The sequence below is a fragment of the Lepus europaeus genome, chromosome 6 (assembly GCF_033115175.1).
Source record: "Lepus europaeus isolate LE1 chromosome 6, mLepTim1.pri, whole genome shotgun sequence".
Taxonomy (NCBI): Eukaryota; Metazoa; Chordata; class Mammalia; order Lagomorpha; family Leporidae; genus Lepus; species Lepus europaeus.
Genome location: NC_084832.1, coordinates 31844309 through 31858164, shown reverse-complemented (window position 1 = coordinate 31858164; position 13856 = coordinate 31844309).

The window sequence follows — 13856 nt, the reverse complement described above, 5'->3', positions numbered from 1 at the left end:
TTGTTAAATCAGCAGCAGGAGTCACTGTGTACTTACACCCCATGTGGGATCTGTCCCTAATGTGTCGTCTAAAGCGAAGTGATGCTATAACTAGTACTGAAACAGTATTTTTACACTTTGTGTTTCTGTGTGGGCACAAACTGATGAGGTCTTTACTAATTATATATTGAAGTGATCTTCTGTATACAAAGAGAATTGGAAATGAAAAAAAAAAAAACCTGGTGTTAAAATGGAAATGGCATAGAAAATTAATTAATTTGAAAAAAAATTATGTAGGTTCTCTGTCTTTAATGTGCTGTACATTGCTATTTAATGCTATAATTAGTAATCCAATGATAGTTTTTTTTCAATTTATGTTGCTATATGGGCAAAATGTTGAAATCTTTACCTAATATTACTAAACTGATCTTCTGTATACAAAGAGAATTGAAAATGAATCTTTACATGAATGGAAGGGGAAAGGGTGCGGGAAAGGGGAGGGTTGGGGGCGGGAGGGAAGTTATGGGAGGGGGGAAGCCATTGTAACCCATAAGCTGTACTTTGGAAATTTATATTCATTAAATAAAAGTTTAATAAAAAAAAAAGAAATGGGCAAAGGACTTGAAGAAGCATTTTTTTTAAGAGAGGAAACCAAACACAAATGACCAACAGACACTTGAAAAGAGCTCAGGATCACTTGCCATCTGGGAAATGCAAACAGCACATGAGGTTTTACCTTTCCCCAGTTAGAATGGCTCTCATACAGAAATCAACAAGCAACAAATGCTGGTAAGGACGAAGGGAAAAGTTATCCTCATCCACTGTTGGTGGAAATGTGTACTGGTGCAGTCAGTGTGGAAGATAGTATGGAGATGACTCAGAAATATGAAGATAGACCTACCATATGATCCATCAATCCCATTCCTGGGAATTTACCCAAACTAAAAGAAGTCAGTATATGAAAGAATTATCTGTACATCCATGTTCACTGCAGTTCAATTCACAATAGCTCAGATATGGAATCAATCAAGATATCCATCAACTGATGATGGATAATGAAATTGTGATATATAATATATACATTATGGATTACTACTACTCAGCTGTTAAAAAATGAAATCCTGTGTTTTGCAACAAAATGGATTCAACTGGAAGCCATTATTCTTAGTGAAATAAGCCAGCCTGCAAAAGACAGATCTCATATGTTCTTCCTGTTCTGGGGGTAACTAATAGATTACCTAATAAGTAATTTATATGAGTGAAATGGACATTTTAAGATTCAATGATTGTTTACAGTCCTTGTCTCTACTGTTGAGGAACAGTGTTTTTTCTTCATACTATTCACTGAAATATATTCTTAGTGTACGGTTGGTTAACCTTATGAGTATAAAGTAAACTGAAAATAGACCTTTGTAAAAATTAAAAGTGGGAAAAATAGTGGGAGGAGGAAGAGGGGTTGGAGTGTAGGCAGGAGGGAGTATAGGGTGGGAAGTATCATTACATTCCTAAATCTGTGTGTATGAAATATGTATAATTTATGTACCTCAAATAAAATTTAAAATTGAAAAAATAATTATAAAAAAATTTTAAAAATTGCTAAAAAATGGTACAACAAGAAAGAATCCATAGATGAGTTCACTTGTGTGTCTTTATTTGGGTGCTTGATTAGCCCATAATCTGAATGTTAGAGGAAAAGTTGAATAAGTGAGTTAGATATTGAAAGGCTGAGCTAGTTAGAGTGATATATAGACAATATTTCAGAATTAGGGATATATTAAAGAGTAAAAAAAGAACAGTTTTCCGTCAAGGGAAAGAACAGACATAAATAGTGTATAATTATGATCAGAACTGTAGTACACTCAGAAAAATTCTTACTAAGGCAATAGAACTTTCTGCTGCTGTAAAAACAGAAGGAAAATTACTAATGACAACATGAGGAAATGACTTATATACTGTATTGTTAGAAAGCTACATACAGAAGTTAGCAAATTTGGTTATTGTCCAGGCCAGTGGAACGAGGCTGCCATAAAAGAAATTTGAAGGTCAAGACTGAAGGACAGGCACACTGGAGTATAAGTAGAGGGAAGCTGTAAAAATGAAGTGTAGAGAGACTCACATTCAAACCTTCATTGGTCCATTTTGTCTAGATCTGACTTGCATTTGATAAGGGACAACTAAATATGTGGATGGCATAGTCACTTTTATTAACTAGTTTATAAATCACATAACTTTGCCCTTTCTTGTTTCATTCATGACAACTCTTAGAAAATTGGTTCCAAAATGTCAAAGATGATCATTATAATGACAAGGTAATTTTAAAATGAGTAAAATATGAATTGTGTGTGTATGTGTATGTGTGTGTTCTGTGTAGCATATGTCATGTGGTAAGATGTTTTCGAATTCAACAAAGATTTGAACTCCAGTTCTATATGCAAAGCTCTTATGTGATCTTGAGGAGGTACTTAATCTTTTTGATAGTCAGTGTTCATATCTGTAAAATGTGAAAGATATTATTTATATTAGCATCTTGTGTTATATGAGTTCATATATAGAAAAACACAGTGTTGGATTTAGCAAATACTGGGTGCTCAATTAATATGATTTACTATAGTCACATTATTATGTATTATTTTAGTATCAAGATACGATACTTCTTCACCTTGTAAATTCATCATGTTCTTAGAGTGGCAGTACTCAGTAGTTGTAGAAACCCAATAATGTGTACTCTTATCTCCTTACTCATTATTCTTGGTAAAACCTTAAATTCTGTTTCTCAGGTTTCCTTAAAAGCGCCTGCATGTTATCCTGCAGGTTCTGGTCAACCATCTTAATACACTTGCAGTTAATTCAGAAGTTTAGAAGTTAATAGCCAATTTGTAAATCCCTGACATTTTAACCTTAGCCAAAAAAGCAACCAGGAGAGTATTTTACATGACTTCTCCAAATAGAGAGGGTTATCAGGTTCATTTACATGTTTACCAAGGCTGCCAGCCACCCTGACTTGTTTGGTGAAGCACTATTTTATATGCACTGAATTCCATTTCTGATGGTCTGTTGGTGGTAAAACAGCATGAAATTTCACTCCTCATCATTATGCACTCAGTGGACCTGTTTTCCTTCAGTCAAGTTTGGCATTTAATTGGAGTTTGGATGCATCATTTCTAAACATGTATATGGTGCTAGAGGCCAGAAAAATCATTAAAATTTGGCTTTTGGTATATGAGGTGTATGAATGGGGTGGAAGTTGTAAAGGACTATAAAACTGTTAAATTTGGGGTGTGAGAGGAAGAAATTATTTGTAAACCCCATAAACTTCTTCAGCCAAAATATCTATTACATGCTAAATTGCACTAATGGCCTGTTCTAAAAATCCAGGATTCTAAACTATATATTTGCATTTTTTTGCTTGCTGAGTAAACTAACATTATAAATAAAAACTGCTGGTTTTCTTTACTATTTTAAAAGGGAAAACCTTATAACCTTAGTACTACAAATTTAAGGCCTATGACACAATAAAAAACTTATTGTTTTTAGATACTGTGATTTCAAAATCAAGAATTGCACATCAGGCTTTGCATTGAAAATTCCTGAGTAATTTTCTTTTTTTTAAAATCAGTATAGTGAATTAAAATATGAATTGAAGTACTTTAAATATTTATTTAAAATATTGTAATGACTTTAAATAGAAACCCTTTGAATATACAAGTAAAACGTATCAGTAGATTAGATGATAATTTATTTTTATTTTTAAAAAGATCTAGTCTATTTATTTGAAAGGCAGAGTTATAGAGAGACCGAGGGAGAGAGGGAAGAAGGAAGGAATACAGAGAGAGAGGGAGAGAGCGAGAGAGAGTCTTCTATCTGCTGTTTCACTCCCCAAGTTGGCTGCAATGGCCAGGGCTTGGCCAGGCTGAAGCCAGGAGCCCAGAACTCCATCTGGTTCTTCCACATAGGTGGCAGGAGCACAAGCACTTGGACCATCATAGATTACTTTCCCAGGAACCTTAATAGGGAGCTGGATTGGAAGCAGAACAGTCAGGACTCAAACTTTTGCTCATATGTGATGCTGATGTTTCAGGCAGCAGCTTGACCAGCTGAGCCTCAACACTAGCCCCTAGATGATAATTTAAATAAATTAGAAACTCAACATTTGCTATATTTATAACTATGTCTATATCCATTTCTATATTCATATACACATCTATATCTCAATAGGAATGCAAAGGTACTTCAAGATGGCCATGAAAAAATGGTACTAAAATTTAAAAAGTTTGGAAATGGGTGTTTAGTTCAGCTGTTACAAAGGTGGTTTATATATTCATATTCTATGAGGGGTACCTGGGTTCAATACCGGACTCTGGCTCTTGATTCCAGCTTCATGTTAATGTAAATCCTGGGATGCCCTCGTGATGGCTCAAGTATCTGGGTTCTTGCTGCTTGTGCAGGAGACTTGGATTGTGTTTCCATGTCTCAGCTTCAGCTCATCCCATCTCTGGCCTTTGCAGGCATTTGGGACTGAATCAGTGAATAGGAACACTTTCATTCTATTTTTTTTTAATTTAATTTTATTTATTTTTAAAATTTTTAGTTTTTAACAGATTGAATATAGTCCATAAATGCAATTCTAAGAATATAGTGATAATCCCTTCCTCTCTCCTTTTCCCTTTAGCTGTCCCTCTCCTTTCCTATTTTTAGTTTTTGAGATAAATTATTTTAAATTTATAGTATAGTAAAAAGGATTAATTCTTCACCAAGTAAGAAGTTTAATAAGTAAAAAGCAAAAAACACTAGTTTAGTGAGAATACAGTCAATAGCTATAAACAATAATTGAATGGAAAAATGACCATTTCATCCATACACAGTAAATTTTAAAGTAATCACAGATCATTAAAAGCATAGCAGTATAACATTCTTAACAACTAGTTTGACAAAGATAGAAAACAAAGTTTTATAAAACAATATTTGCACCAATACTGATACAAACAGGTATTTTTTTCTGTTCTTGTTTTTTGTTTTTGATTTTTTCTTTTTTAAATTTTAGTTCCCACGTGTAAGAGAGAACATATGATATTCATCTTTCTGTGTAAAGCTAATTTCTGTCAATATGATGTCCTCCAGTTGCACCTATTTTGATGCAAATGGTAGAATTTCACTCTTTTGTATAGCTGAATAATATTCCATTGTGTATATATACCACACTTTCTTAATCCATTCACCTGGTGAGGAACACCTTGGTTGATTCCATATTTTGGAATATGGTGTTGCTATAAACATACTGGTGCAGATATCTCTTTTATATAAGGTGTTCATGTTTTTTGTGTTATATTCCCCAGTCATGACATTGGTGGATCATACGGCTTGTATATCTCTCTCTTTTTTTTAATTTATTTATTTATTTGAAAGTTAGAGTTACACAGAGAGAGAGAGGAAGAGAGGGAGGGAAGAGAGGTACTACATCTGCTGGTTCAGTCCCCAGATGGCTGAAATGCGCTGATCCAAAGCCAGGAGCCAGGAGCTTCCTCCGGGTCTTCCCACGTGGGTACAGGGTCCCAAGGACTTGAGCCATCTTCCACTGCTTTCCCAGGCCATAGCAGGGAAATGGATCAGAAGTGGCAAGCCAATGCTTGAACTGGCACCTATATGGGATGCTGACACTGCAGGCAGCAGCTTTACCCACTATACCACAGTGCTGGCCCGTTGCAAGTACATTTCTAATTTTTTAAGAAATCTCCACACTGCTTTCCAAATTTGTTGCACTAATTTACATTCCCATCAACAGTGTTTAAGTGTTCCCTTTTCTCCAGACCCTTGCCAGCATTTGTAACTCTCTGTTTTTTGGATTTTAGTCATTCTGACAGGAGTGAGGTGATATTTCATTAGGATTTTGATTTGCATTTCCCTGTTGGTTAATGATGTTGAACATTTTTTTGTGTGTGTATTTCTTGGCCTTTTGTATTTCTTCTTTTGCAACCATCTGTTGAGGTTCTTTGACTATTTCTCAACTGGATTTGTCTTTGTTGTTGATTTTTTTATGTTGTTAATGTATTCTTGATATTAATCCTTTGTCAGACAGTTTGTTGTCACGAATACTTTTTCCCATCCTGTTGAATATCTCTTTACACTATTGATCATTTCCTTTTCTGTGCAAAAGCTTCTGAGTTTGATGAAGTCCCACTTGCTTAGTTTTGCTTTTGTTGCTTGTGCTTTGGAGGTCTTATGCAAGAAGTCACCCCCTACACCAATCTCTTGGATTGTTTTCCCTACATTTTCTTCCAGCAACTTCATAGTCTCAAGTCTTAAATTCAGGTCTTTCACCCATCTTGAGTTGATTTTTGTATACAGTGAGAAGTATGGATCTAATTTCATTCTTCTACATATATACATCTAGTTTTACCAGCACCATTTGTTGAAGAGATTATCCTTATTCCAGTACATGATCAAGCACTGCTGTCAAAAATCAACTGACTATCTGTACATGGACTGATTTCTGGGCCCTGTGTTTTGTTTCATGGATCTATATGTCAGTGTTTATGCCAGTACCTTGCTGTGTTAGTAATTATAGCTTTGTAGTATGCTTTGGAGTCAGGTGCTGTGACCCCAACTTGATTTTTCTTGCTCAGAATTTCCTTGGCTATTCGGTGTCTTTGCAAATTTTAAGTTTTTTTTCCTAAATCTGTAAAGAATGTCATTGATATTTTGATAGGGATTGCACTGTATCTGTATGTTGCTTTAGGTAGTGTATACATTTTAATGATATTGATTCTTCCAATCCATGAGGAAGGAATATCTTTCCACTTATTTGTGTCCTAGGTGATTTCTTTCACTAATGTTTGATAATTTTCATTGTCAAGATCTTTCACTTCTTTTATCTAATTTATTCCTAGATATAGGTTTTTGTGGGTATTGTGAATGAAATTTCTTTCTTGGTTTTTCTTTCAGTTTAGTTCATCACTAATGTATAAAAATCATTGTTTTTGTGTATATATTTATTTATTTTTTTGACAGGCAGAGTTAGACAATGAGAGAGAGAGAGAGAGAGAGAGAGAGAGAGACAAAGGTCTTCCTTCTGGTGGTTCACCCCCCAAATGGCCACCATGGCTGGCACTCTGCGCCGATCTGAAGCCAGGAGCCAGGTGCCTCCTCCTGATCTCCCATGCGGGTACAGGGCCCAAGCATTTGGGCCATCCTCCACTGCTGGGCCACAACAGAGAGCTGTACTGGAAGAAGGGCAACTGGAATAGAATCCGGTACCCTAACAGGGACTAGAACCCAGGGTGCCGGCACTGCAGGCAGAGGATTAGCCAAGTGAATCATGGCACCGGTCTATTTATTTTTAATTAAAGATTTATTTATTTGTTTGAAAGTCTGAGTTACACAGACAAAGAAGGAGAGGCAGAGACAGAGAGAGAGAGAGAGAGAGAAAGAGAGAGAGAGAGATCTTCTATCTGCTGATTCACTCCCCAATTGGCCGCAACTGCCAGAGGTACGCTGACCCAAAGCCAGGAGCCAGGAGCTTCTTCCGCATCTCCCACATGGGTGCAGGGGCTCAAGGACTTGGGCCATCTTCTACTGCTTTCCCAGGCCCTAGCAGAGAGCTGGATCAGAAGTGGAGCAACAAGGTCTCAATCTGGTGCTCATATGGAATGTTGGCACTGCAGGTGGCAGCTTTGCCCACTCTGCCACAGTGCCAGCCCCTGTATATTTATTTTGTAATCTTCAACTTTCTCAATAATATTATTTTCAATAATAACTTCTGAAAATGAATATAAAACAGAAAAAAGAAATAAAAATTCCCTATCATTACATTGTCACCATTCCAGTAATTCATTTTAGTGTGTTGCTTTGAATAACATCTGTGCAAATTGTGATGTACGTAAAATGTAGGCTGTAATGTACATTCTAGTTTGGTTACATGCCACTATAGATCTTCAGCTCATAGGTCAGACCCAAATATTTTCTTAGGAAAATTAAATCCATCCACTCAATTCTATTAGCAAATCATCTCTAGTGAAATTGTAAATTATCCAGCTACTTTTACTTATATCAAGTGGAAAAGGATAACTCATCTTTGCTCCAGTAAACACACTCCAGATCTTCAGAGTTGGAAGGCTAGTCAATCAGCCGTTTCTAGGCAGAGTCTGAGCAGAGATAACAAGATCAAGCCAATCCATCAATTAACAGAATAAAATTTTAGAAAGGATTTTATAATCATTTTTAGATTCAATATATTTGTTAAAAGTGGGATTGATGACAAAAAGATGAAAGATTTTTTTTTTTTAAGATTTTACTTCTTTGAAAGGCAGAGAGGGAAGGAGAGAAGAGGGAGTGATCAAGAGAAAGATTTCCTGCAACCACTTGTTCTCCCTCCAAATGCCTCCAACAGCTGGAGCAGGATGGACCAGCTGAAGCCAGAAGAATGGAATTCCATCCAGATCTTCCCCATGGGTAGCAGTGGGAGCCAACTACTTGAGTTATCACCTGCTGCCTCCCAGGGTGAACTTTAGCAGGAAGTTGGAACTGGGAGCAGAGCCAGGACTTGAAATCAAACACTCCAGTATAAATTGTGAGCATCCGAAGTGGTGTCTTATCTGGTTTGCCAAATACCTACCGTGAAGATATTTCTGTGGATAAAAAGCTTTGCAAGCATTATACCTATTAGTACAATTTTTGAGTTGCTAAGGGAAGATTACCGAAAACTATATAAGACCATTTTGCAAGTCTTTAAAAATAGCCTCAGATTTTGATTCCTGCCTTATCTGTTCTTGACATAATTAATATAGTAATATGAGTCAGGACTAATAACCTCACATTCTGGTCTTGGCCTGCTCTGAAAATTTCATCTGTTTGACTTAGATGTATTGAGTGATTTCTTAAGTGCCAAGACTTCTGCTAGGTGCTGGGACTACCATGATACACAAGGCAGACACATTCCTTGTCCTCTTGGTGTGTATATGTTAAATTTGAATAAATAAAAGCAATTATAATATAATATAATATATATCATAATATTATGATATGGAAGTTTTGGTTAGGGGCTTTGGCAAGACTTATGGCAACAAAATCTAAGTTGAAATCCAAAGAACGAGTTGTGATTAACAACTCATGAACATGAAGGTGGGTTGAGTATTTCCTCAAAACACATTATGGAAGGACAGACTTAGAGGGTGTGGGATAATTTCAAAGAACTGCAGAAAAGTCAATGTGATTGGCCTTAAATTTAATGGGAAAGAGGTTACAGTGATGAGGTTACAAAGGCAAGTGGAGTTCCATGTGATCATAAATATCTTGTTAAATCACTTCAAGTTGTTTGAAATTTTTCAAAGGGTATGGAGATGTTACCGAAGAACTTTAAGACATGGAGAGCAGAGTTTCAGGAAGATCATGTTACAGTTTAGAAAATTCATTGGGAGGAAATAGCAGCATCATTGTAAAATGGACAAATATTTGGGTGTAGGCAAAAGATTTTTGCAATCTGGAATTGGGAAGTGATAGGTAAGAAAAATGGGTATGTTTGTGCTAGAGGTGATATGCATGTGGTTCAGATTGTTCTCAGCTCACCAGATTGGGCAACAGAGTAGAACCTGGGGCAATTTCCTGGTTTAGGGATTTTTTTTTTTTCAAGAGAATAGTTTAGTGGGAGAATATAGACACACATATTTTAGACAAGTCAATTTTGAGATGCATATGAGGTAGATGGGTTAAATATAAGGGTCTGGAGCTCAGGAGAATATTTAGGGCTACAAATACAGATTTATGAGCTATCTGCATATACATGCTTTCAAAGCTGTGGGAGTTTTGAAATAGTCTGGAAGGTAGAGTACATGCAATGAAGAAAACAGAGAAAGAGAAGAGTTCAGGGATATCAACTCTCTCAGTGAGTTATGCTTCTTTGATCATATTCCTCTCTCATGGGAAATGTCACAAAAGGTGGCAAATATACAATGCTTTAAAGAAAAGGGAATACAAAAAGAGAAATGGTTTTAGTGGGTAGGGACATGGACTGCACACATAGCAATTGACTATTTTCAGAGATATTTTCTAAAGAGGACAATGTTCAAATTGAGAGTACTTTCCTGTCAAAACTGTGGTATATGCATGACAAACCAATTAATTGAAGACATAACAGGAAATGTTCTGAAATTACAAATTTATCTCTGATGTGGCCTTGTGATCCTTAATAAACTAAAGACATTATTTTCAGGGCTTGGTATTTGATTTACGGCATCCATCCAAAAGAACAGTCTAAGAAGTCATCTGTGATATTTCTTCAATAGTCACTCATTTATTCAACTTTTCTTCTAGCATTTTAAAGACAATTTTGCATACTTGATTATACATTTTAAAATAAAACCACTACATGTGTTTCCAAATAGCTTTTTTAAAAAAATTCCATTCTGGAATATTCATTTCCCTTTTTGAAATAGTTTACCAGTTTATAGAAAACTTATCAAGTACCCTGTGGTTTATGAGAAGCCTAAAGGTTTTTCATTCCCAGGAAATAAATCTACAAACACTTTATAAATTAATATATAAAATGACAATGGAGCATATGTCATTGAAATGATCATTGAGCCTAGCCTGCTAGTGAATGCATTCAGTTAGAGTGTAATTTATATGTTTTATTCTAAAGAAGCTATGATGGAAATAACTGCCATGTAGACATTAGCGAATGTCACCAGAGAAAGAGTCCTGCTACAATCAGACCTTAGGCAATCAGTTCTGAGTGAATGTTCTTTACTAAATGGGAAGGTTTACCTTGCCAATCAAACTAAAGAAAGATAGTGAACAGGGCTTGGCCTGTATTGAAGTGAAGATCTTTTGGAAGCCTTCATTATTATCCTCTTTTATAATCTTTTTGTTCTTTTTGTTTTTGTAATGTAACATTTCTTATTTCCAAATGGAATAACCCCTGCTTCTTTTTCCACTCTTCTTTTAGAAGAAAAAATAAACTTTCCATCAGTTCTGGGACATGAAAAGATAAACCTGTCAAGGAAATGGTAAAGCATATAATGGGTAGTGATATTGTGTCTTTCTTCTGGGTTTGAAGACAAAAAATTGACATGCCATTCATTGACCTAGGACTCAGCAGGGGTCACTTGACATTTGATAGGATCCCCTCCCAAAGCTCTATTCATGTTAACTCTTCACTTAGATGATCATGTGGGGAACTGGTGACTCTCAAACTCCCATCACAAAGATTCTACTGAGCTGAAAGTAAAAATAAAAAATCTCCTATTAATCAAAATGAGTGTTAAGGGATAAGTGAGGGAATTCTTTGGAAATAAATTCATATCTCTCACAACATTCCTTGTTCAATTTTGATCTTCCTTGCTATTAAAAGAAGACTTTTTGTTTTGTTTTGTCCCATTTTGGTATATGTTCTGTTAGGTTATTTGAAATTCTTTTTTTTTTTTTTTTTGCTGTGGAATAAATTTATACATCACAAAGGAATTTAATATAATGTGGAAGGAATCAAACAATGCAGAAAATTACTCACAGCTATTTTATATTTGTGCAGAATGTGAACATTTTTGGTAAAATTTTAGAACAAGATATTCCATTACAGATTGCTTTTCTTTTCCCATCAGGCATTAGAACATTTTCCTGGGAAATATTCATTCTATTATTCACTATTTTAATTAGCGGTGGTGATAAAAGCTTTTGAATAAAAATAGAAATTAAAGTGAAAACAAAGAAACATGTAATCAAATGGATGTGGTGAAGTGGTATTTTGCTTTTTGCACTGACATATATAAAAAAGTAGTCAATGTTTCAGGACCTAATCAAAATGAAGTGACAATTAAGTACTATAGTAGAACTGCTGAGTAGAGCAAACTGATGAAGACCATTGAAGTCAAGGCAACTGTACCCAAATGAAGGGAAAACAGCGAGTCTGGAGCATAGGCTGAGGGTGAGCTGACGTCATTCCACACGTGCCTTCTGTGGCTGGGATATGTATTCATGAAGACAACAACTCTAACCGGAGAGGATGGGGTGGATTTTAAAGGAATAAGGCTAGATTTTCTGATTGAGAATAATCATGTTATATGTTCTTTGAATGGCATGTAAAAAGTAAATTTAATTGGAATGGCAACTCTTCACTGCACAATTTTAAGGGATGTTTTTTATTATACATATTAAGTGGTTCTAGAGGAATGTTGTAATCCTGAAAACACCCATTTCAAAACCGTAGTTTTGAAACCTGGGGGAGAAGTGTCTTCATTGACTTCCCCCTTTTACATCATACATGCTTATCTAGTCCTGTTTGTTTTTTTCTGAATAAAGTTCCTCAAGTATATCATCATTCCAACTCCGGTGTCATATTCCTTACTTGAAATGTTTAAATATTTAAAATGTATATCAAACAAAGAAGTTTGGTGTAAGTTTCATGATCTTGTCTCTCTTACTAGTTTCATTTCTCCTAACTTGCATTCCTGTACCCTTACATAGAATGATTCAGATCACACGCATTTCTGGAATACACATTTTCCCTATATTTATAATGCTCCTCTACTTCCTAGGGTATTTTTCACTAATAATTCAATTGCATTCTTTTTTCTACAAAGCAATTTGTGCTCTTTTAATTTGAACTAGGTGTCCCCTACTTGTACTCCCATTATAAGACTTAACTCAACATATTTACAATTTCAGTTGATTTTATCTCCCCTACTTTATTTTGACTGTCTTGATAGCAGGATCTATGTTCTTTACATTTGAAATTATTAATCTAATGGTTAAGATGCCTGCATCCCAATTCTCAGTGCCCAGGTTCAAGTCCCAGCTCCGCTCCCCATTCCAGCTTCTTGTTAATATGTACTTTGGAGGCAGAAGGCAATGGTTCAAGTAGTTGGGGCCCCACCACCCATGTGGCAAGCCTGGAATGAGCTCCTGGTACCTGCCTTGCCTGGGTTGTGGGCATTTGAAGAGTGAACTAGGGGATAGAAGCTCTTCTCTATCTCTCTGCTTCTCAAAGACAAAACAAAAAATTTAACTACTCAAGTCTTTAAAAAATCTACTTATGTTTTCTTAAGGACAGGAAACAAATTGGGTTCTTTCAAAACTATTCAGCTCACAATGTGGTAAAATTCTTTTGAATTCCTTATAAATATTTATTACAATTATTTCCAAATATGCACTACCAGAAGCCAAGGTGATGTGTGTAAGGAAACAATTAGGGGACAAAAACAAGCTGGTAAATTGCTTCCAGGATTAAAATATGTAAGAAACATTTGGTGTTTATTGATAATAAGGATGAAAAACTAAAATGTCAGGAATTTTCACTTTTTTTTTAACTTTAATTTAATGAATATAAATTTCCAGTGTACAGCTTATGGATTACAATGGCTTCCCCCTCCCATAACTTACATCCCACCCGCAACCCTCCCCTCTCCCGCTCCCTCTCCCCTTCCAATTGCATCAAGATTCATTTTCAATTCTCTTTATAGACAGAAGATCAATTTAGTATAAAGATTTCAACAGTTTGCACCCACATAGAAACACAAAGTGAAACATACTGTGTGTGTACTAGTTATAGCATTAAATCACAATGTACAGCACATTAAGGACAGAGATCCCACATGAGGAGCAAGTGCACAGTGACTCCTGTTGTTGACCCAACAAATTGAGACTCTAGTTTATGGCGCCAGTAACCACCCTAGGCTGTCGTCATGAGTTGCCAAGGCTATGGAAGCCTTCCGAGTTTGCCGACTCTGATCATATTTAGACAAGGTCATAAAAGACAGAGTGAGGATAGTAACCAATGATCCTAAGAGTGGCATTTACCAGGTTTGAACAATTATACAGCATTAAGTGGGGAAGAGGACCATCAGTACACACAGGTTGGGAGTAGAGCCATTGGTGGTAGAGTAGAGGTTATG